Genomic DNA, 22,657 nt, shown 5'->3' with positions numbered 1-22,657 from the left:
AGACAACCCATCCCGGGTATTTTTTCTTCCTTTGTGGTTCTTGAAATAGTGGCGTGTCTTATAATCAGTAGTGTCTTAAATGTGATGAAGTTCTAGAAATACAAACATTTCTCAGATTAACACGAACACGTTGCGAGTGTCTTTTTAATGGCTGCACGATATTACTCACAGGGTTGTCTGACGCTTCACTCACCCCTTCCGTGGCTGTCTTGGGATTATTGCTGCTCTTTGCTGAGATAAGCAGCACTGTGGTCTTTCTTAGTACGCACAGCTTCCTTCTCTTTCAGATGCTTTCTTTAGGTTAATTCCCAGAATCACATTACCAGTTGAAGGAATGAAAATTCTGAAGACCCTTGATAATAAAGCCCGTGTTTTCAGAGGCTGATTTGTTTTCTTTCTTCTGTGTTTTTGTAGAAACAGTCAGTGCCACCACAAGTTGGCTACGAATCTGCCTTTAACTGGCAGAGCTGGTCGAGCGATTTCAGTCTGGAAAACTCCAAAAAAGTGGAGAATTAACGTTAACGAGGTAAAGAGGCTGAAACCACAAGTTTTCTCAGGTGTAGGGCTGCATAAAATTAAAAGTCAGTTAAAAACGGGCTGGTTTTGACGTGTGTGAGTGTGCACACGTGGGGTCAGTGGTTTATTCGGGGTTGATCACAATCACCTCAGAATGTTACGACCTGCTAAACTGAGGCATCCAAATATTATTAATTCAAACTATTCTTTTTGGGGGTATGGGCGGGAAGCTTCCTGAATTACAGAATATCGTTAAACGGGTTGTAGGCAATTCAAGCATCAATGGTTTGTGTTTAAGTCGGCGCTACTAAAATATTTTAAGCAGTTTGCACGTGTGAATTAAGCTTTCCACTCTTGTTTGCCCTCTTAATTTACTCAACAAAAGCTTTTTTTCTGTACAAAGGTAATCCTCAGTTCTGCTTGCACCTGGATTTGTGGTAAATTCAGAGACAGTGCGACCTGGATGATTGATGGTTTACTGGGGCAGAACAAGTTGTGAAATTTTCATCCTAATTTTCCTCTGGGTTGCCTTTCATTCTTTCATTGACTGGTACAAAGTAGGAAACACTAATAAACAAACAAATAAAGTAAATGTCTCTGAGTGTCCTTCAGAGCCACACCCTGGAGTTACCTTGTGAACAGTGTGCGGCTCTCGCCTTTAAGGGGCTGTCGGTTGAGCAGCACAGGAGACACACGGCACCACATGGTGACACAGGCCACAGGAGTGCGCACTCCCTGCATCAAAGCTTCAGTGGCTTCTCACTTCTCAGGACAAACTCCAAATGCCTCACCACGCCCTTCAAGGCCCAGGTTGACCGGCCCCTCTCTCTGGCCTCAGCTCATTGCTTCCTGGGCTCCTGTGGCCATGGCAGCTTCTTTCTGTTCTTCTAACCCCCAGACCCGTTGCCGCATCAATGGCGATCATCGATTTGGGTGTCTGGGCAGATGCTGGGCCCACACATGTGCGTCCAGCCATTCGCTCATCGGTCAGCTGTTGTAGGCAGATGTCTCCTGGGCCCCGGCCCTGAGGCCTGATTAGTCTGCCACACAAAGGGCACAAACAGGAAACACTGAACAACCCTGAAAGAGCCAGAGAGCAAACCAGAGGTCACTGGGCTGAAACCAATTAAAAGTCAACTAGAAAAAAGAAGCATTGAAAATAAGCTGTAGGGTGACAACTGGGCCAGCTGGGTGATCAGGGGAGGAGGCTGTGCTGTGGCTGTAACAGAACTCTGAACCAGACCAATGCTGAGAGGACCCCGGGTCTATTAGAGCATGAGCCCAAGAAGGGACCACCTGGCTTCAAATCCAGCTCTGTCATTTCACCAGCTGTGTGTCCTTGACCTAATGAGTCAGGCTCTCTGAAGCTAGGTTCTCATCTGTACAATGGGGATAGTGATGTCTGCTTCACAGGATGGAGGTGAGTAATAGAGCTGTAGGGCCTGGCACGTCTAGCAGGTGATCAACATATGGACATGCTCCTCTGCTCTCTCCCTCTCCCCCGTTCGGCTGCTGGAGAGGAGAATTCCCGGCAGGGAAGTGGGGTCCCTGTCTGATCGGTGTTGGAGTCAGGTGGGGTGTAACTAGAGGAGAACTTCAGTTATATAACTAAAGTAAACGACCAGGTGACTGGCATCTGATTCACTCTCCAGCCTGGGCCCAGTTCTGCCTTATAAGTTCGGGGGCCTGAAGGGTCAGGGGTCTCCAAATGCAGTCTGAATGCTGTACTGCTGGTTAAACCCAGGCAGATTCCGGGGCCTCAACCCAGACTTACCAAGTCAGAGGCCTGGGGCTGGGGCCTGGAATCCACATTTTTCTGAAGTTCCCCACATGATTCCAGCATGCAGCCAGGTTTCAGAACCATCAGCCAGGTGGCCCCTGAAAAGCCTTTTTAGCCCTCACAGTTTGTGTTTCTATCCCCAACCAATGCCCTGTGCCGCTGTGGGAGGTCGTATCAGTATGTCTGGTCCGGAGCTCATCTCTTGCTTTCATCAGAGATACGAGGTCTCTCCAGTGCTGACTCATGCGACGAAACCACAAGCTGGTACCACTAAGTCTAGAAATAAATCTCGGGCTGCCTCCGGGGCCCCACACCTGAGGTCGTCTGCAAGGAGAGGAAACAGCTAACCTCTGAGACCAGGATGCTTTCTCCCCACGTATCAGCTGAATCTAATCTGAAAATGCATCTCTGAGGCTGGGGATGCATTATAGGATTAAAACCTAGACAGAGCAGGCCCTTCCTTCTCACAGAGCAGCTTCCTGCCCAGGCGAGAATGTGGAACTCTGCGGGGCTCCTGCTGCTCTTACACTTTTCTCTCATAAGAACATAAAAATTATTTACCGTCGCTGGGTTTCTTTCCAAATTGCCCAAAACAGCTATAAACTTCCCGGCTTTATCTAGGGGGCCTTCGGGGCGGTGAATTACTGTTCACCTAATGAATTCCGATTGCAAGCCCAGCATGACTAGATTTCCCCCGTGAAGACAGGTAATTTGTTGAACTCCGAGTGCTTTTACAGAGCAGGGGGTTGAGGAAAGAGGTTTTATTTTACAGTTTCTAAGTGGGTGATTAAAAACTCCATAAAGATGGTTTACGGCCATCAGCACCACCACAACAGATGGATCAGCAAAAGGGGTCGTCATAAATCATATGGTGTGTGGGGAGCAGAGGTACAAAGAACACCTAGGATTTTTTTTTTTTAATTAACAAACAGAACACCTTTAGAAGTAAATAGAGGGCCCAGTTTTCCCCTTTGGGCCGAAAGGGGCTTCAAAAGGGGGAGACAAATCAGTTTTCACTGTTTAGTGGAATGATGACGATGGCAGTGATTGGGGGAGCAGAGCGACCCTTTACTTGGCCTGGTGTGTGGGGGGAGGGGTTTGCCCACCTTCCAGGGAGGAGACTGATGCTCAGAGAGGCCAAGCACCCACCCGACTCTGCAAGCCAGGGTTTGAACCCAGGTCCCTGTGCTCCCACCTCGTCCCTCCAGTGGCGCAGGGAATGAGACGGATTATGTCTCTGCTGATGCTCAGCTTGGACAACAACTAAGAAAACACCACAGGGTGTCTGCCACACGGCTGGTTAGAAGTTATTTTAAAAGAATTATTTCCTAAATTACCAATTTCTTTTTATTTAATTAATTTATTTTTTGAGGAAGATTAGCTCTGAGATAACATCTGCTGCCAATCCTCCTCTTTTTGCTGAGGAAGACTGGCCCTGAGCTAACATCCGTGCCTATCTTCCTCTACTTTATATGTGGGACACCTACCACAGCATGGCGTGTGAAGCGGTGCCATGTCCGCACCCGGGATCCGAACTGGTGAATCCTGGGACACCAAAGCGGAGTGTGCGCACTTAACCACTGCGCCACCAGGCAGGCCCCCCCAATTTCTAACTATTAAAAAATGTGTGTATTGCCCTTGAGTGAAAGGAGGTGAGGATCAGAACCCCCTTTCTGGTGTACCAATTTAGGCAGTGAGGGGAGTAAGATTGTGGCAAGGTGCTGGGAGAGCAGGCGGTGGCTGTGAGGCCCTGCTCCCCCCGTCACAGATCACTGCAATCAGGAGGCGCAGGTTGCACAAGGCCAGTGGCCAGGCCGACAGAGAGGTGAGGGGTAACCCCCTCCTAAGCAGCTGGCTTTTCTCCTTTTCTTGTGACCCTGGTCTGAGCACTGACATCATGTTTCTGTCATGGATAGCACAAAAACAACCAGCAGATTTTGCAGACTTCCCATGAGCAGGGTTCTGCAACGGCTGCTGTGTTGTCCAAATCTTTCAGTATAAACATCTGGATGTAATCACCCGTTCATTTCTTTCCTGCATCGCCCCACTTGGACATGGGGATCAAAGGAGACGTGGTGGAGAGAACAGGGGTGTTAGAGCCAGGTCGGGTCTGGCTCCCCGGGCACACGTCTGAAGTCTGGCTTCTAGGTGCACATATCAGGCATTAGGCTTCATGTCCTTCTCCCCAAAAGCAAATACCCTCAGCAGAGCTGGCAAGGGGCATAGTCTTAGGCACTGCTTCTTCCAGCTCCTTCGTACCTGGCTGTGCAGCCTCTGTTTTCTCGTCCTGCTCTCTGTCCGCTGGTGAGGCTGCTTCCTGGCCTGGCGCCCATGGGGGTGGATTCTGGCCTGTCTGCAGGGCAGAGTTGTAATTTAAAGCCTGGATTGTATGCGGGGCAGCCCTGCTCTGGATCCCACCTCTGCTGCTTCCTGGCTGTGAGATCTTGGGCAAACAGCTTGGCCACTGTACCTCTCTTTTCTCTTACTATACAATGGGGTGGTGCTAGAACCCACTGTGCTGGGGGACTGGCTGAGTGTGGGCTGGGGAAGCGCCAGACCAGTTCTCGCGTGGGAAGCCTTCCGAAACTTCTGTAACGGAGAGGCAGCTGCTCTCCTGTCTAGAGAAGGGCTATTATTACAGCAGTCTGCTGTCTTCAGTCTCATCCACTGCTTCCCTTCGACAGAGTGTGGGGAATGCTGCCTGCTGGCTGCTAGCCCTCCTCACCAGTCTCATCCCTTTCTCTCTGGGATTGGACAGAGGTCTTCTGGAAGCTGCATTCTAACCTCTGTCAAGATCAGCATTTTGTATGTAGCTTTGGAGAAGGGAGTATGATTTTGTTACCTCTTTGGTGGGAAAAGTTACTTCCTGGGGCTGGCCCCATGGCTGAGTGGTTAAGTTCGCGCGCTCCGCTGCAGGCGGCCCAATGCTTCGTTGGTTCGAATCCTGGGCGCGGACATGGCACTGCTCATTGAGCCACGCTGAGGCAGCGTCCCACATGCCACAACTAGAAGGGCTCACAACTAAACATACACAGCTATGTACCCGGGGGCTTTGGGGAGAAAAAGGAAAAATAAAATCCTAAAAAAAAAAAAAAAGTTACTTCCTGTTGGGGTCTGTGCTAAAGACTAACTCCCGTTGGGTGACAGAGGCACTTCCTGCCGCGGTCCACAGGGAGGAGGGACTGGGAGTCACACGTGGGACTGTCTACTGCTTCTCAGAGCCAGGATCCCATCTCTAGATGGAAATGAGAGGTGGAGGCAGTGATCGGGGTGCAGTGTCTCCAGCCCCTAAGACTGGATTTGAGCTTTTATTTTGTCCCAGTCCCTCGTTTGGACATGGCTGGATTCCTTGCTTAAGATAAATAATGTTGAACACTACGTGGCACATACTGTGAGCCAGGCACTGTCGCAGGCCGTGAAGTGGCTACTATCATTGTCCACATGTTTGCACAGGAAGACCACGAGGCTCAGAATGGTTAGTGACTTGCTCAAGCTCAGACATCTGGAAAGCAGCAGAGCCGGGGTGCACAGCTGGTCTGATTCCGGAGTCCAGCTTTGAACCATCAGTACAGGACCTCCCACCACCAGCTGAGGAGAAAGGACCATTTACTGAACACGTTCTATGCTTCAAGCATGATGTCAGAATACATAACTAAAATCCCTGATCGACTCCTTTCTCCCGAGGAAGATCAGAGAGGGAGGGATGGAGAAGGGGGGCAGCAAGCAGCTTTGCCCTCCTCTGTCTGCTTCTGTCAGGCTGGAGCCGATGAGACAAGGAGCTGTTGGGGCCAGGCTGGGCCCAACCATCGCAGGGGGAGGGCAGAGGCTGCAGAGCCCCAGGCAGCCCCAGGATCTCCAGCTCAGGTGCAGTAACCAGAACACATCCGCTCATTAGGGGCCACCAGGGCAGCTGGCCGGGTGCCCGTCCCACAGGGTCTCCCTGGGCTCGGAAACCCGCCAGCCCGGGCATCTCGGGCGCAGCCCGCAGAGCTGCTTTCCCAGGCTCATTGCACGGGCAGGTGCAGCCCAGGTGTCTGACAGCTTTGGCTTTAGGGTCATGGCCTCCACATCTAAGCCCTTGTGGGACACCCAGGAGTTCCAGCTCGGCAGTTTGGGTTGTAGAATCCAAAAACCAATTAATATGGGGCTTGGGGGGAAATGTGTCTGACCAGTGGTTTGGCCAAATCTTCAATCGCTTGTAAGACGGAAGAGCCAGGCTGTGTGCAGTGACTGTAGCGCAGGGCTGGCTGCTGCCCAGGGGGACGGGCCCCCCACAACACCTCTTCCTCCCTTAGCCGTGCCCTCCCTGGAGTGCAGTGGGGGTGTACCGGGGCACGGGGCTCCCCAGGGCCTTGTTTCCTTGAAGACTTCTGTGTCACTCTCTAGATTCAGGGGCGTGTGCCCCCGGCTGACTGTGGAGCTGGGGCCTTTTGCTGCAGCCAGTCCGGGAGCTGAGCTTTGGGAGCCAGAGCCGCGTGCAGATCCCAGAGAAAGAGGCAGACAGGCCCCACCTTTGGTTTGCCCCAGCACAAGCACGTGTGCACACAGCTACACACACACACACACACACACACACACTTCCCTGAGTGTGTGAGCCCAGCCGCAGAGAGACCAGAGCAGGGGCTGAGGGAAGCCGAGGTAAGGAGCACTCAGCACTGGAGGGCTCCCAGGAGGAGGAGAGGTGAGTTGTGGACGGGTGGTAACCGTGGGTTTGCATCCCAGAGCATCTCTGGAGCTGAGTTCTGGGGTCTCTCCCTCAGCCTCCTGGGAAGGGATCTCTATGTGGAGGTTGTCAGCAAGCATTACCATTCTCTAAAATGCTGCCCAGCCCTGTGCAGAAACTTCCCTGTTTCCCTGGCAGGCCGGGTGTCTTCCTGTCACTCCAGGCTTTCTGCTGCTGATGGAGTTTTCTAAGAATGTCCCGATTCCTCTGTTAAACAGCCCTGTTTAGCCTTGCCAATCACTTCTTGGGCTTTGCCACCTCTGGGCCTTCGTTTCTCTCAGCACCCCTCCTTGAATGCCCTCCTTTTCCTTGTCTCTCCCTTTCCTTTGTGTTTGCCAGAATCCTCTTCATTTTTCAAGCTCAGTTCAAGCGCCACCTCTCCTGGGACACATCTGGGTGCTTACTTCACTCTATTATGATGACTCTTTGCTCTGAAGTCCTCTGAAATCTGCTTTTCTTCTGAGGCCTCATTCTCCTTACCTGTAAAATGGGACAATACAGTGTTGTGGATTTGTTGTGAACATGATTTGAGATGACCTTCCTGAAAGTGGCCACACACAGTAGCTTCTCAATAAATGCTTCACTCCTTCCCTTCTCTACGCCAGGCATGGGGATACAGAGTGAGATGCAGTCCCCATCCTCTGGGGCAGAAGGAAGCCGGAGGGCACCTTACCTCTCGGGGAGCGGGTAGGGCGGCAGGGAAGGCCCTCTACTTGGTTGAGTTTGAAGGATGAGTAGAGAAAGAGTAGAGCACACGGAGGGAGGCAGTGGGGTGGGAGGAGGAGGGCGTGAAATGACTGGGGGAGCAGCAGGTGGAAGAGGCTGGTGCTGGGCTTCTGAGCAGCTGGAGGAGGCTGGCGACCTGGGCCTTGTGGGCAGGCTGAGAGCTGGACTTTATCCGGAGGCAGCAAAGTCACTGCAAGTGGTGAAGGGGCAACGCCGGGTCTTGATTCTGTGTGGAGTGGGCGGGGAGAGGCAGATCCCGGAGGGGAGGAGGTGGAGGAGGGTGCTGACCCTGGGGGTGCTGTGTGCAGGTGCCCTGACTGAGTTAGAGAGCTGGTCCAGGCCTCCCTGCCCCCTGCAGCCTCATGGAGCCCTTTGGGAGTAAAAGGTGGAAAATTCTGACTCGCTCTTTGGAGTTGTCTTGAACTCGGCCCCACTAAGGAAGATGGCTGGGTCCCCCCCCAGAACTCCCAGCTTTCCTTTCCCCGTGTGGTCCTGCTTCCTCGCATTCGTGGTTGTAATCAAGTTCTAGGCTGAACACCTCGCTCGTCCTCGACTGGGCGTTTCTCCTTCACGGACTTTGCTCTTCCGTTCGGGTTCCCGCTGCTCCCTCAGCTGAGTTCCAGGTGAGCAGAGCATGTGGAGGGTTTGAACACCAGCAGCATGGGGTCTGGGAGGAGGGCAGGGTGGGCAAAGACGGCCTCAGACTCCTCTAGGCTCCTATCCCTGCGCCCCACAGGGTGTGTTGTATCCCAATACCCGGCACAAACCTGGCAGCTGGTTTGGGGTCAAGAAGTAATCGTTAAATGAATGCTGTCGAATGCCAGAATCTTTGTGTCTCCCAGTCCGAGTGTATCGCGGGTGCCTCATACCTGTCTCTCCAGTCCCCATAGTCCTGATGCCCAGGGATGGGGGCAGGGGCAGCAGCAACAAGCAGGGGAGGAGGCGACCATCTCAGCCTCACTGAAGTTTATCTGCCCCTCGGTGCATTCTAGGAGGTCACGTGCTAGTGAGAGCCTGGGCCAGGTGACCTGTGCCTGTGTATGCAGCGGGGTGGGGGGGGGGGCATGCGGCACATGGGAGAGGCATTGCCTCCATTACAAGTCTCTCAAATGTGCTGACCTCTTTCTGGAAATCGTTCCCTTTTCTTATCAATGGGCTTGGCAGCCGTTGGGGAATTTCTGGAGGGAGGCAGGATCCTGGACGGAAACCACCATGGCCCGGTTGTTTCCCTGGAAGCCCAAACACAAAGGAAGGGTGGAGTGGAGGGGGCAGCAGAGGGGGCTGTTTTTTCCCTTAAGAACAAGCCAGCTCATGTCAGAAGAAGGCAGGCTGTTATCCTTTGATCTCATGTTTTGCTCCTGCCACTGATGGTCTAAATGTGTGTGGGATTTCAGCAGCTGGGGGGTGGGGATGGAAGGAGGAGAGTTTCTGTATTAAACAGTGCCAATCAGGTGGATGTTATCCCCCTGCAGCAGTAAGTGGGGCCCAGATTGCCCTGAAAAGCCACAGGGTGACTCTGTGCTTCAGGTGTTGTCATGCTGATGTGGTATAAGAAGTTCAGAGAGGTGAAAGGTTTGCCTGAGGTCACACAGCATGTATTGATGGAGCTGTGATTTGAACCCAGGTCTCTGTAGCTCCAAAACCATGTTAAAGCATCCCCCTCAATGGGAGGAACAGCAGGTCATACAGAGGCCTGCCATCCCCAGTCTTGTCCTAGGTCATTCCAGATCTTCCTCCATCAGAGCTTGCCATCTTCAGGTCCCAGCCTCTCTGGTCGTGCCTTCTCTTGTGCGTGCTGCTGAGTCAGTGGGAGGTCGGCTTCCAGGCACCATGGGTGAGTGTTGGGGACCTTTGGAGATGGCTCCCTCACGGTGAGATTTCAGGCTGCCACCTACTCTGCTCTTGGGTGAGACAATGAGAGCTGAGCTCCAGGGAAAGAGGGAAGGCCTCTCTGCTGGGAACTAGGAGCGGGCGTAAAGTCAGAGCAGAAAGCTGGAAAGGAATCAGCAGCCGCAGGACCCAGACTCCATCAGTCACAGGGCTGTGTTTGTCCTTGGCCCTGTCAGAGCTCACAGGGCATGTCAGCTGTGATACACCAGCAGAGAAATCCACAGGAGCTGTGATTAGCCAGTGGTGAGGACCCCGTGTTATGTGCCTACTCTCCCCCCCACTCCCTGAGCCTGTCCCAGAGGGTGGACTAATGTGGCCCTAGCTGTATATAATCCCCGAGAGCCACAAGACCCGAGGTCCTGCCCGCCCCCCCCCCCCCCCCCCCCCAGGGAGAGAAGCAGCCCTTGTTTGCCTCCCAGGGAGCCAGAGGACCAGCGGAGAAAGCCCAGGACAGGATCCAGTTCACAGGATGAACATCCACATAGTGCCTGCTGAGAGCAGGGTCCAGAAACAGAGGGCACAATCCCCCACATCCGTCAGGGTGGCTACTGTCAGAGAACAGAAAATAAGTGTGTGGAGGTTGTGGAGAATGTTGCTGGGAATGTAAAATGGTGCAGCCTTTATGGGAAACAGTATGGAACTTCCTCAAAAAATTAAAAATAGAACTACTATATGATCCAGCAGTTCCATCCTGGGCATATACCCAAAAGCTTTGAAAGCAGAGGCTCAAAGAGATATTTGCACACCCATGTTCACAGCAGCATTATTCACAACAGCCAAAAGGTGGAAACAACCCAAGTGTCCATCGACTGAGGAATGGATAAGCAAAACGTGGCATATACACACAATGGAATATTATTCAGCCTTAAAAAAGAAGGAAATCCTGACACTTGCTACAGTGTGGATGAGCCTTGAGGACGTTATGCTAAGTGAGATGAGCCAGTCACAAGTGGACAAATACTGCATGATTCCGTTTATATGAGGCATCTGAGCAGTCAAATTCACTGAGACAGAAAGGAGATCGGTGGCTGCCAGGAGCTGGGGGACAGGGGATGGGAGTCAGTGTTTAACGGGTATGGAGTTTCAATTTTGCAGGATGAAAAGAGTTCTGGAGATGGAATGTGGTTGCATGACAGTGTGAATGTATCTAATGCCTCTGAACTGTACACTTAAAAGTGGTTGAGATGGTGAATTTTATATTATGTATATTTTACCACAGGTAAAAATAATAAAAAAATAAAATACAGGAAACAGACGCGGACCAAGGGTCTCCTACAGGCCAAGGGTGGCACCAGGCTCTTTGTGCTGTATTATTTATTTATTTATTTTGTGAGGAAGATTGTCCCTGAGCTAACATCTCTGCCAATCTTCCTCTATTTTGTATGTGGGATGCTGCCACAGCATGGCCTGATGAGTGGTGCCTGGGTCTATGCCCAGGATCTGAACTTACAAACCCAGGCCACTGAAGTGGAGCATGTGAACCTAACCACTATGCCACCGGGCTGGCCCCTGCATTTTGTTATTTAATGCCCCCCATCAACCTCCATGAGATGGCTCCCTCCTTGCAAACAAGGAAACTGAGGCTTAGAGGTGTGACACGTCTTGCTCAAGGCTCCCCAGCTAGGACATGGCAGGCCAGGATTTAATCATTTTTATGTTCTGGGTGAGAGGGGGTTTCACTGCGTCATTCTGGACTGTAGCATTGGGCACTCAGTCTGCTGGGGTCTTAGGATTTCAGCTGGGGGCCCTCATACACACAAGACAACAGAAGAATACAGAGAGCTGTGTGACTGGTTGTGAAAATGTATGGACAGATCAGAGAGGCCTGAGTCATCGAGAGGCCTTCTTAGAGGAGGAGCTGGCGTTGGATAAAGCTGGTGGCCATGGCTGATCCACCACTGTCACCCTAGCCCCTAACAGGTGCTCCTTCCTTATACCCTGAGGGAATGAATGGGTCCAGGCTGGTAGGCTTCCTTAGGAGAGGGGCTGCAGGGAGCGGTGGCGAAGGAGCGGGGCTGTGAGGTCCAGAGGAGCTGGGCTTGGAGGGGCACTCCCTCCGTCCCCCTCCCTGAGGGGTAGCGCTGCCACATACCACCCACTTGAGTCCCCCAGCTGTTCTCGTTGGGGGCATGCGTGCATGCCTTGGGAGGAGCTCCTCTGTCCGGGAGCCAGTTCTTGGGCCTGCCACTCAGCCGTCCCCTCTCAGCAAGCCTGCTGGGGGATCTGACGATGTCAGAGGGTGGGAGCCACTGAAGTTTGCCCACCCAGAGATCCCTGGGCTTGGGTAGGGTCATCAGATTTTGCAAATAAAAATACAAGAAGTCCAGTTAAATTTGAATTTCAGGTCAACAATGAACAATTTGTAGTATGGTGTATCCACCATATTGCATCTGTATTTGATGTGGCAATCCTAGCCCTGGGGCTTTGCCCACTGAGAGGTGGGCAGATGGATGGATGCTCTTGGTGTTCCAGGTCAGGGACCTGCTGGCCTCAGGCAAAGCCAGGCCTGCCACAGACTTTGGTCATCAAGGCCCAGGCCCAGCCCATCACAGCTTTTCTGAGACACCCAAGGCAGCCTTGGGTTGAGCCAGGGTAAGCTGACCAGACAGACAACAGGGGATCTAATTACCAGGTGTGAGTAAGATGGGCTGCTTGCCTGACATTGCTCTGTGTGCCCTATAGAGCCTCCCCTGTTGACAGTGGGAGACTGGCACTGTCAACATGTTGGGATCTGCATCCCAGATTTGGCATCTTGTTCTCTGTGTGCACCTTCCCCATCTCCTACTGGGGGAGACCCTCCTCCAGCCCCCCGGCAGACAGCTCTCTGGATGCCCGGCCCCTTCTCCTATGTCCACTACTTCACACCTACCTCACCAGGGCATCCCCAGTTTGTGAATGACATTCCCTTGTCCTTGAGCCTCCTAGTCACAATCCTCCAACTGTTCCCTTGTTCATCTACCCATCCATCCATCCACCCATCCATCCATCCATCCACCCATCCATCCACCCATCCATCCACCCATCCATCCATCCACCCATCCACCCATCCACCCATCCATCCATCCACCCATCCATCCATCCACTCATCCATCCACTCATCCATCCATCCACCCATCCACCCATCCACCCATCCACCCACCCACCCATCCATCCATCCACCCATCCACCCATCCATCCATCCATCCATCCATCCATCCATCCACTCATCCACCCATCCACCCACCCATCCATCCATCCATCCATCCGTCCATCCGTCCATCCACCCATCCATCCATCCACCCATCCATCCATCCATCCATCCATCCACCCACTCATCCATCCATCCATCCACCCATCCACACATCCACCCACCCACCCACCCACCCATCCATCCATCCACCCACCCATCCATCCATCCATCCATCCATCCATCTATCCATCTACCCATCCACCCACTCATCCATCCATCCATCCATCCATCCATCCATCCACCCATCCACCCATCCACCCATCCACCCATCCATCTATCTATCCACCCACTCGTCCATCCATCCATCTATCCATCCATCCATCCACCCACTCATCCATCCATCCATCCACCCATCCACCCATCCACCCATCCATCCATCCATCCATCCACCCACCCACCCACCCATCCATCCATCCATCCACCCACCCACCCATCCATCCATCCATCCATCCATCCATCCATCTATCCATCTACCCATCCACCCACTCATCCATCCATCCATTAACAAGTATTTGTTGGGGTTTATTATGGGTCATACATTGTAGCAGGTACTTTGATGTATAACATCTCAGTTGCTAGGAGGGATTAAAGGAATTCATTTTTAAGTGTGAGTGGCTGAAAACAGCCATCAAATGTAGCTTCTGGTTCCCCAAAGGACCTGATCTCCTGTGTTTCAGCATCAGGTGATCTGGGGAGAGATTCTCTAGCCTCGACATTTAGACACCAGCCACTCTTCCAAGGAAGTTCCTGGAGATGGCTTCAGGCTGCGATGAGCTGGGGGGCAAGAACAGTGAGGGGCCAGGAGTCCCAAGGGATCTCCATCTTGTCAGGTGCCCACCCCAGGAGGGGTGAGAGTGCAGGATCTCAGAGGTGCTCTTCCCTGACAGCTGGTGCCAGGCACAGCTCCTGCCCATAGCAGGCGCTCAGTGTAGACTTGAGACTTACTCACTGTACAGAGAAAACCGAGGCCCAGAGATGGGTGGTAACTTGTCCAAGGTCACACAGCTTTGCAGCCATGGGTGGAAAGGCAGCAGAAACAGGGATAAAGAGCCTGAATTTTGTTGTGAGGCCCACGTGGGCTGCCTCCCACTCTGACTGACCTATCTGTAAAGGGGAAATCACCCCTCCCTCTAGACTCTGCAGCAATGAAGGATGCCGAAACAATGTTGTAAAGTGCTTGCACAGGACCTGGCATGGTGTCAGCCTGAACTGCAGAGGGGGGTGGACCCCCGTCTCAGCTGAGAGGCTCCCCACGGCCTCACCTGGCCCGAACATGTCCCTGGGGCCTCCTGAGCCCTGGGCCTCTCCTCATACCTGTCTGAGGGCCAGGCAGGGAGGAGCAGGCCTGGGGGAGCAGAGAGCAGGAATGGACCACTGGCCACTGGCCTATCCATTGGGCTGCGCCCTGCGTCTGCTCCTGCACAACTACCTGGAGAGAAAATTGCTTCCTACCATTCACAGCCCTGCGTGTCAAGCTGGATTTGTCACCTGCACAGGTTGTGCAAGTAGGCTTTGTATGCAGCCCCATGCCTGAGTGTGACCTTGGCCACCCTGTCCTCTGGAGCTTTCCTGGTGGCAGCCCAGCCTCCATGGGCACCTGCAGAGGATGCTGCTTTCCCACCCCAGATGCCACAAGGACCTCACTGCTCCTTTGTTTTTGCTCCTGTCTGCCAAATGTCTTCTCGGCCATTCTAAAGAATTAACACTCTCAGAAAAATGTATTCCAGGAAAGGGAATTGTGCCCCGGCCCCTCTGGAGATGTGCATTTTAATGTTTTGGTGGTCTTGCTTCAGGAAGAGGACCTAGGGCCTGGGTGTGTGACTCTGCAGATAGCAGTTTTGCTTTCTTTCCAAAGCAGGGGTCTCCTGGCTCAGGGCTTCCTTATCCCCCAGGGGCCACCCAGCATTCCTGAGACCTCCGACCCTTTGGCCTTGCCTGCTCTCTGGAGCAGATGCAGAGAAGAGATGGACTGGCCATAAAAAAACACCACATTTTAAAAAATGTTGCTGATAAAAAAAATCACCAGGGAGGGATTTGGCAGGTGTGGGTGGGAAGGGCAGAGTGAGAGAGGCTGCGCAGGGGTCAGCTGAGGGACCAGCTCCCATCGTGGGTGGTGCTGCCCCTCCCTACCTGCTGGGGCAGAGGTGAAGGTGGGAGGGGCGTGGGCTTGAGAGATGGGCAGAGAGAGGAGTGAGAAGGGCTGAGCTGAAATGTAGTCCCAGCCTCTCTCCCTGGGGAGCTGGAATCAGTCTCAAGTGCCAGGCAGGCAGGCCGTGAATAGAGTCTGGGAGCCCTGGACCACAGTGGGAGGCCATCGGAATGCTCTGGCTGCACAAGGCCAAGGGCAGAGCAAGTCAAGGCTGAGCTCTAGGCCTGGGTTTGACTCTGGGCTCTCCTCCTTAGTCCTCTGTGACCTGTTGGCCCCTGAGGCCCTGGGTCCTTCTCTATAAAGTGAGGAATAGCAGCTCTGAGGGACTGCTGTGAGGGCTCACGCGAGAGCAAAGGGCAAGTGTCCGACAGTGCCAGGCACTGAAGGCAGCAGGCCTTCAGCCAATACTCTTTCTTTCCTTATCCCTCTTCCCAACTCAAGTTTTTGTGTCCTCTTTGTCTCTGCCTTGCCACCCAGAACTGCTGACTCTACGGATCAGGACGACACCTGGGCTGGGGACTGGATCTGGATGGGTGAGACGCAAGTGTAGATGCGGTTCCCAAGGGAAGGGCGGGTGGCTGGGACTGGACCCTTAGGAGCTCCAGTGTCTGAGGGGCGACGGAGTCACCAAGGAGGCTGAGGAGGCGTTCTGTAGTGGAGGCCAGGCGTGGCTGCATTCGTGGTGGAGGCAGCGTCCAGGGAAGACCTTGCAGAGAGGTCAGGAGGACACGCTGGCTGGGGAGGGAGTGGGGGCTGACAGGGTCTTTGCTTGCTGTCAGATGGGGCTGGCTTCCCAGGAGACTGTGGGTAATATTTCACGTTGGGGAGAGCTCCGCACGGAATCTAGACACTGGAATCTCATTTTATCTCACAGTCGAGTGCTTTGCAGCTGTCACCGTGCAGGGGCTTTATCTGGTTATCTGGAGGTCAGTACCAGGTCTGTGGCGGCTGTTGACCGTGCAGATTTTCGGAAGTACGCTGCACGCCGTTCCACAAAGCTGGAAGGGGAGACCATGAGCCGGCATGGAGCGGGGACTGGAGATAATGATGAGGACTTATTACTCAGTGACAAGACAGACTGGATTTTATTTCTGGGAGATAACTCTTTGTAAGCTGTGATGGCAGAAAGATAAGTCCAGCGAATTCAATAATTTAAAATAGAAATGAATCATTTTTTTCGAATGTGTTTCTCAGGTAGATTAATTTCTTTTGGAAGAGGAAAGCTCATCTGCTAGCTACTTACTTGGGCCTCTTTCTTTCCAGCAGAGCAATTCCAGGACCGTCTGCTTAGTTCCGCCCGCGGGCTGGGACTGTAGTGCCCACACAGAAATATGGTAGTGGGGAAAGAGAAGCTCCCAATAAAACACATGGCAAAAGTGGTTTTCAAAACCCCACTAAGTCTTTTTCAGTGGCAATAACTAAATTGAGCACCATGGTCAAGATTCTGGATATGTTTGGGAGTAAGTAAACACCAGGGGCTTTTCTTGGTAGCTGCCAGCAGAAGGCTGCAAGGAAAAGAAGGCATGGGGCTGCCCAGGGTCTGGAGGAGGTTTCCAGCAATGTGTTACCCCACCTGGTGCCTTGAGTGAGAACTTGGGGGTTTGAACCTGCTCCTGAGGAGGGATAAATCACTCCATTCTAGTAGCAGGAATTCAAGATCTCTGCTCCCCACCCCCCATACTTCCCCTAGTGTAGGATTAGGTTTTCATCAACTGGATGATACAAATGCCCAGGAAGAAGTGGGTTCCCTCTGAGCTGTCATTAGTTGTTTATTCCTGCATGTGAATGAGCCTATGAGACCCGTTCCTGAGAACAGGATGAGAGGGCAGAAGGTGGACAGAGACCATTTGGGCACTGAGTGTGGGGAAACAGAATAGAAAGAGGACCAAAGCGCTGAAGATGAGCTCTATCTAGTTCTGCTGTTTACAAGAGATTCTTCCCATAACCTTCAGTGGGCAAGAATGGCTTTTTAAATTTTTCCATCTGTAGATCGGCAGCTCCTTTCTTTTCTAATCGAGGTGGTCACCAAGTATCAAACGCCCACAGGGATGTCGGAGCTCGTCAGACTCTTTCTAATAATACCCTCTATTTAGATAAACCTGCCAGCTCAGGGGATCGCGTCTCCAGGGCTGGCTGATGTTCGAGGAACTGGTCAGCCGTTTTCTCCACACCCACCCCCTTTCCTGCCTGGCTCTTGAGCACCCATCTCCCTGGGGTCACAGCACCTCTGGTGCTTTGCCTCTGCTTCCTCTGGGATCTGGCAGGAGGGCCGCTGGTTTAGTCACCAGCTCTCTTGTTCCCTTCCTCCTGTAGTCTCCCCAAATCTCCCGTCACCGAGGGCTGATTCCCCTCTCTAGCCTTGGCCCTGTGGACTCGTTTTCTCGGACTCCAGGGACGGTCTCCTGATCTCCACTCGCACATCTGCCCCTTGCAGCCCATTCTCCACACAACAGCCCGAGTGGTCTTTTTAAAACCTCAATCAAAGCATGTGGCCCTCTTGGCTCGAACCTTCTCAGTAGCTTCCCGTCACACTTGGAATAAATTCTGATCTCCTTATCATAACCTAGAAGCCCCCACATAGTCTGGTTCCCACCCCCATCTCCACCCTCCTGTGGCCGCGCTCTCCCCTCCTGCTCATAGCACTGTCCAGCCTCCCATCTGTTCTCAAGCATACCAAGCTTTTTTCTACCTTAGGAATTTGCGCATGCTTCTCCTCTGCCAGGAAGACTCTCCTCTCTTTCCCCTCACTGCCAGCTTTTTCCAAGATTGACTCCTTTTCATCCTGCAGGTCCTAGCTTAAATGCTACCTCCTAAGAGAGAACTTTTTTTTTTAACTAGAACTTTTTTTTTGTTGAGGAAGATCAGCCCTGAGCTAACATCCATCACCAATCCTCCTCTTTTTGCTGAGGAAGATTGGCCCTTAGCTAACATCCATGCCCATCTTCCTCCATTTTATATGTGAGATGCCTGCCACAGCATGGCTTGAGAAGCAGTGCATAAGTCCGCACCTGGGGTCCGAACTGGTGAACCCTGGCAGCCGAAGCGGAGTGTGTGAACTTAACCACTACGCCGCCACAGGGCCAGCTCCAAGAGAGACCTTTTTTGACCACTCCATCTCAAGTAATTTGTAATGACACAATTTGTAATTACTGAGTTGCTTGTTTGTTCCTTGGGTTATTTTCTATTCTCTTGTCCGAGTTGTTCACCACTGTGTCCCCAGCTTGGTGCACTTGGGCCGTGTAGCAGTCAGAGCAGGCTAAGCTAGGTGGCAGAGAAGAACAACTCCCAAATCTTAGCGCCTTCAATCCACAAAGGTTTGTTTCTCAGTCGTGCTAAATGTCATCGCAGGTTGACAGGGACTCTGTGCTCATTGTAGGGTCACAGGCTGAAGCAGCAGCCACACTCCCAAACATTCCAGTGACTGTCCCATAGAGACAAGAGCTCTGGAGGGTTTCGCATTAGCAAACAAGTTCTCCAGCCCAAGAATGATTCATGTGTCACTTGTGCTCACAAGTCTCTGGTTAGAACTAGTCATACAGCCTCACACAACCACAGGGAGCCAGGAAGTTCAATCCTACCCAGTGCTCAGGAGAGAGAAGTGGAAATATCTGTCAAACAGCACTACAGACTCACACAATACTCAGTACATACTTTTGAAGGGCAGAGTGTCTAGAATGTTCTTTCCACAGCTGCAGTGGGTTAGAGGGACCTTACAGAGTCCTGCTGGGGATTTTGTATTCCTGCTGCTTAAGCCCCTGGCTCTGCCGGGAGTCAGAATTCCCACAGGAGAAGCTCAGCAGACAAGAATATCCCCTGAGACCTAGTATGAGCAATCCCAGTGGCAGCCGTGGCCGCTGGCCTCCCACTGCTCTTCCCCTGGTGGGGCATGCTCCTGGGCTTGTGTCCTCGGTGAGGCAGCCCCTCCTAAAGGGTCCTGCCATTCCCCTCTGCATCTGCCAGACTCACCTAGGGCCTGGCATGTCCAGGAGCTGAGTGGATGATCTTACTGGTGGAGTTCTCATAGAATCCCTCAGTGTACAGGGGCTGAGGTTTAGAGGCAGGCAGTGGGGGTTGGAGGCAGAGAATGAGTGTAGCATTTCTCAAAAAGCCCAGTGTATCCTGCGTAACATCCCGTTAACTAATACAAAGGAATGGCAGTTATACAGCCCAGGAAAGGTGAGAAAACCTCCTGTGCCTGCTGTGGGTCCTGGGGCTGTGCGGACAGGAAACCTGGTCTGTCCGTGACCCTGATCCTGTTCCCTGAACTACTCATTTCCCTTGGGTGGGCCGCTGCAGGCAGCTTTCCTGTCTAAACTTGCACTCATAAAACAGCATCACCAGAGCAGGCCCTTTCCACCAGGCTGCACACAGCACTGGTTGCACTATGGTGGTGTTGCACACTCCCAGATACAACAGGCCTTGAGAGGGCACGCTGTCCCTGGGTTGGTTATAGCACGCTTGAGTGTACATCTTGGTGTCTGGTGGCAATCACAGTTTAAGCTAACATTTGTTGAGAACTCATCAAGCTCCTAGTGCTGTACTGAGAGCTTTACAGGTAATCGCATTTAAATCTTGACACCTACAGTGTGGAGGTACTGCTCCCATTGGGCGCCTGGGGAAACTGAGGCCTACAGAGGCTAAGTGACTTTCTAATTAACTGCTAGTTGTACGGCAGAGCCCTCCTTTGAAGCCATGTTTCCTGATTCCAAACCTGTGCACTTAATCCTTACTCCATAGGAAAAAAGACACTCTCTTTATTCACTAGGATATTCTTCTGATTACATGTTTTTTGTTAAGCCAGTTACTTAAGACTAAAGTAAAGCTTCTGTGCTTTTTTGATACACCTGTTGGTGGAGGGCCTGGACCTGTTAGTTGCTAGACACAGCAATCTAATTAAGACACAAAGCCTCTCATATAATACATATGTATCCTAGTGTATAATTATCAACAAGGAAAGAATTAATTACACGGTGCTAGATGCTGTGGATAGAAAATTGAACAAGAGATAGTTTCCTTCCCTAGAGATTACAGAGGTGGACATTTAAACCATTAATTGCGATACAACGTGAGTGAGGAGGTCAACGGGGCCACAAATCCTGCGGAGGCACAGCAGCGGGCCGGGGGGAGGATTCAGTTCTAGGAAGGAGTGATTAGTTAGGAAAATCAACCCAAGGTGAAGCCCTATTTGGATACAAAATAAGTTTCTGGGCTTTGGAGGACGATGACAGAGTCAGGTTGTGGGAGAAAAACCTGTCTGTTGGCCACGAGCTTGCCTACTGCACTTTCTGCCGCAAGGCTACCGTTGGGGTTAGGATTCTGGCCGTTGTATGTGACCTGGGTCAAGTTGTTTCTAGGCATTGGTCAAGTAACTCCATTACTGCTAATGGGATGTTATTAGCCAAATGAGTCGTGGCGGCAGGCGGAGCTCCCGCTTTAGGAGCTCCTGGACGGAGTCCCGACAGCCGTCTGGACCCTTCGACACCCGCGTGCTATATCGTGATTTTCCCAGGTTTCTCTATATCAGGTCCGTCCTTCCCTTTTGCTTTCCACTACTCTGGCCTCGCCCTGACCTAAATCCACCCGGGAAGCGCCCTCCGCCCGCCCACGCCCAGAGTCCCCAGCCCAGCTCCAGCCTCCTCCACTGCACCAGCGGTCACGTGCAGCGCGTCCGGCCGAGAAAAGAAGGAAACGGAGGTGGGCGGGGCAGGCACGCCGAGCCCGCCTCTCCCACGCGAGGCGGCTTCTCATTGGCGAAGCCTCCCCCCCAGCCTCCCGAGGCCAGGAAGCTCCGCTTTGGATTGGCCAATAGGCTCTCGATGGGCGTGGCCTCCAGGGAAGGGCGGGAGCGGAAGAGAGGGCGCGCTCTCGAGAGGCAGGGTCGCCTAGGCGACGCCGGGGGCGCGCTCGGGGTGGGGAAGCGAGCCGGGGCTACTCAATGACAAATCGGCAGGGGACGGCTGGGGTCCGGCCCCGCGAGCAGGCGAAGGAGAAGGCGGGGCGGGCTTAAGAGCTGCGGGCCTGGTGCGGACGGCCAAGGCGGCGCGGGACAGGTCGCAGGTAAGGGTGTCCGCGCCCTGGCAGGGCCCCCCCGGGCGGGGTGGGGCGCGGGCTGGGGAAGTAGGGTGCGCCGCCCCGTGCTGTGGCCGGCGGCCGGACACGTCGCGCCCAAACCTGGCGGAGGGCGACGCCGGGGCAGCGGCCCCTCCCGGCTCCGGGCGGTCCTCTGGAGAAAGCCCCCGGGCCTCCCAGACTGGCTCCGGGCTGAGGAGATGGGGGCGGCGCCCCAGCCTCTCCCTTCTCGCCGCTCCTTCCCTTTTCCCACAAATGGCCTCTGCTTCCACTTCCTGCCCTTTCGGGCCTCCAGCCCGAGGATGGTCCACTTCCTCAGTCCCTGAGTGGCCGCTGTGGGCAGGGTAAAGGCCACAAGTGTTGCAAAAACTTATTAGTACCTTAAGAACTTGGACTTGGGCTGAACTGGGGGCCGTGTTCCAAAAGTTGTTTGGTCTGATTGTTTTCGGTGCTGTCTTGCAAATGAGCGTAAAGTTTTTTGGCTCCCCGGCCCCCGTTCCTTTCTGATAGGGGCTGGTGCCGAAGGTGGCTTCTGCTGGAAAGCACCGTGGACTTGAACTCTTTGCCTGGCGCAGGCTGCAGCGCCTCTCCTCTTGCCCTCTGACGAGTCTAAAGTTGCCGTGGTTGCTTCGGAACTGCTAGTGGCAGACATAGCTGTGCCCAGACTGCTTGAGCAGTGTCCTTTCTGTGCTAATTTTCAAGAGAATACTGGAAACGTTGGAACTTTGATGTTGTTATCAGGTGAATCTTCTGGGGAGAAGTTCTTGCGTCGGTGGACTGATTGAGAATTGCCAATGGAAGAGACATAGCTGATTGTTCAGTTGTTATCTGTGACTTGAGTGCAACCCTCTAGAACAGTGACCTTCCTGCTTTGTCCTAGTTTCCTAACCTCCTTTCCTTTTGTTAAGGTTTAGGGATAGATAGTGGGCACTGAGTATCAGAGGGGTAGTGTGTCTTTTAGATAGGTAAATGACCCACGTCCTAAGCAGCAGGATTCTTGGATGTCGCAGCTCGAAACAGGTTAAGTTAATGTTCCTTAAACCTGAAGCAATACAATTAGAATATCGAAGTTCTCAGAAATGGGGTGACCATGAAAGGTGGCATTGAATATTGGGAAGAACAGGAGGGCAGGGTGTGAAGACCCAGGTTTAATGCTGGTTCTGAAATGATCAGTGGTGATTTAGAGCGTGGCTTTTCACCTCTCTGTGCGGCGGAGTCCACAGCTGTAAAAAGGGGATAATAGTTATCCTACTTGCCAGGATTAAACTAAATAAGGAGTGTTTAAGGTGTTCTTTATAGTAGTTGGGGTGGGATGGAGGTAGGAGTGGGAATAAGGCCAGGGTTACACATCCCTGGTGTATGGTTTTAGTCGTGTCAGCTAGTCTGTTTTCTTCTGACCACATCTGCTCTTTCCTTCCTTTCCCATTGGAACAGTAAATGCTCTTATCTGAGATCTCAGCAAGATTTCCCTGTGCCTGAGGAGTGGAACCTTCCCAGGATTTTGTGGGGAAAAAAGCAGGGGTATAAGTTATTAGCTATATTTGGGGAATATGGGACCTAGACACACAAGATGGG

At 52.7% G+C, this 22,657-nt stretch overlaps 1 protein-coding gene across 4 annotated transcripts in view; it reads left to right on the top strand.

Moving 5' to 3' along the window:
* RALB (RAS like proto-oncogene B) overlaps positions 1-22,657 on the top strand; it is a 70,815-nt gene that overhangs the window by 5,392 nt on the left and 42,766 nt on the right. For 2 of the 4 annotated variants that reach the window (XM_070240682.1, XM_070240680.1), the window contains exon 2: positions 415-526. The exons of 1 other annotated variant lie outside the window; for it this stretch is intronic. The gene's annotated coding sequence lies outside the window, so the exon portion shown is untranslated. Of the gene's footprint in view, positions 1-414; positions 527-20,808; positions 21,071-22,657 lie in introns of those variants that run through there. One more of the 4 variants, XM_023622739.2, reaches the window with a different exon arrangement.

This window comes from Equus caballus, chromosome 18, assembly GCF_041296265.1.
Source record: "Equus caballus isolate H_3958 breed thoroughbred chromosome 18, TB-T2T, whole genome shotgun sequence".
Classification (NCBI taxonomy): Eukaryota; Metazoa; Chordata; class Mammalia; order Perissodactyla; family Equidae; genus Equus; species Equus caballus.
The sequence above is the reverse complement of the archived record's forward strand: the minus strand, read 5'-3'. Positions and strand labels throughout refer to the sequence as shown.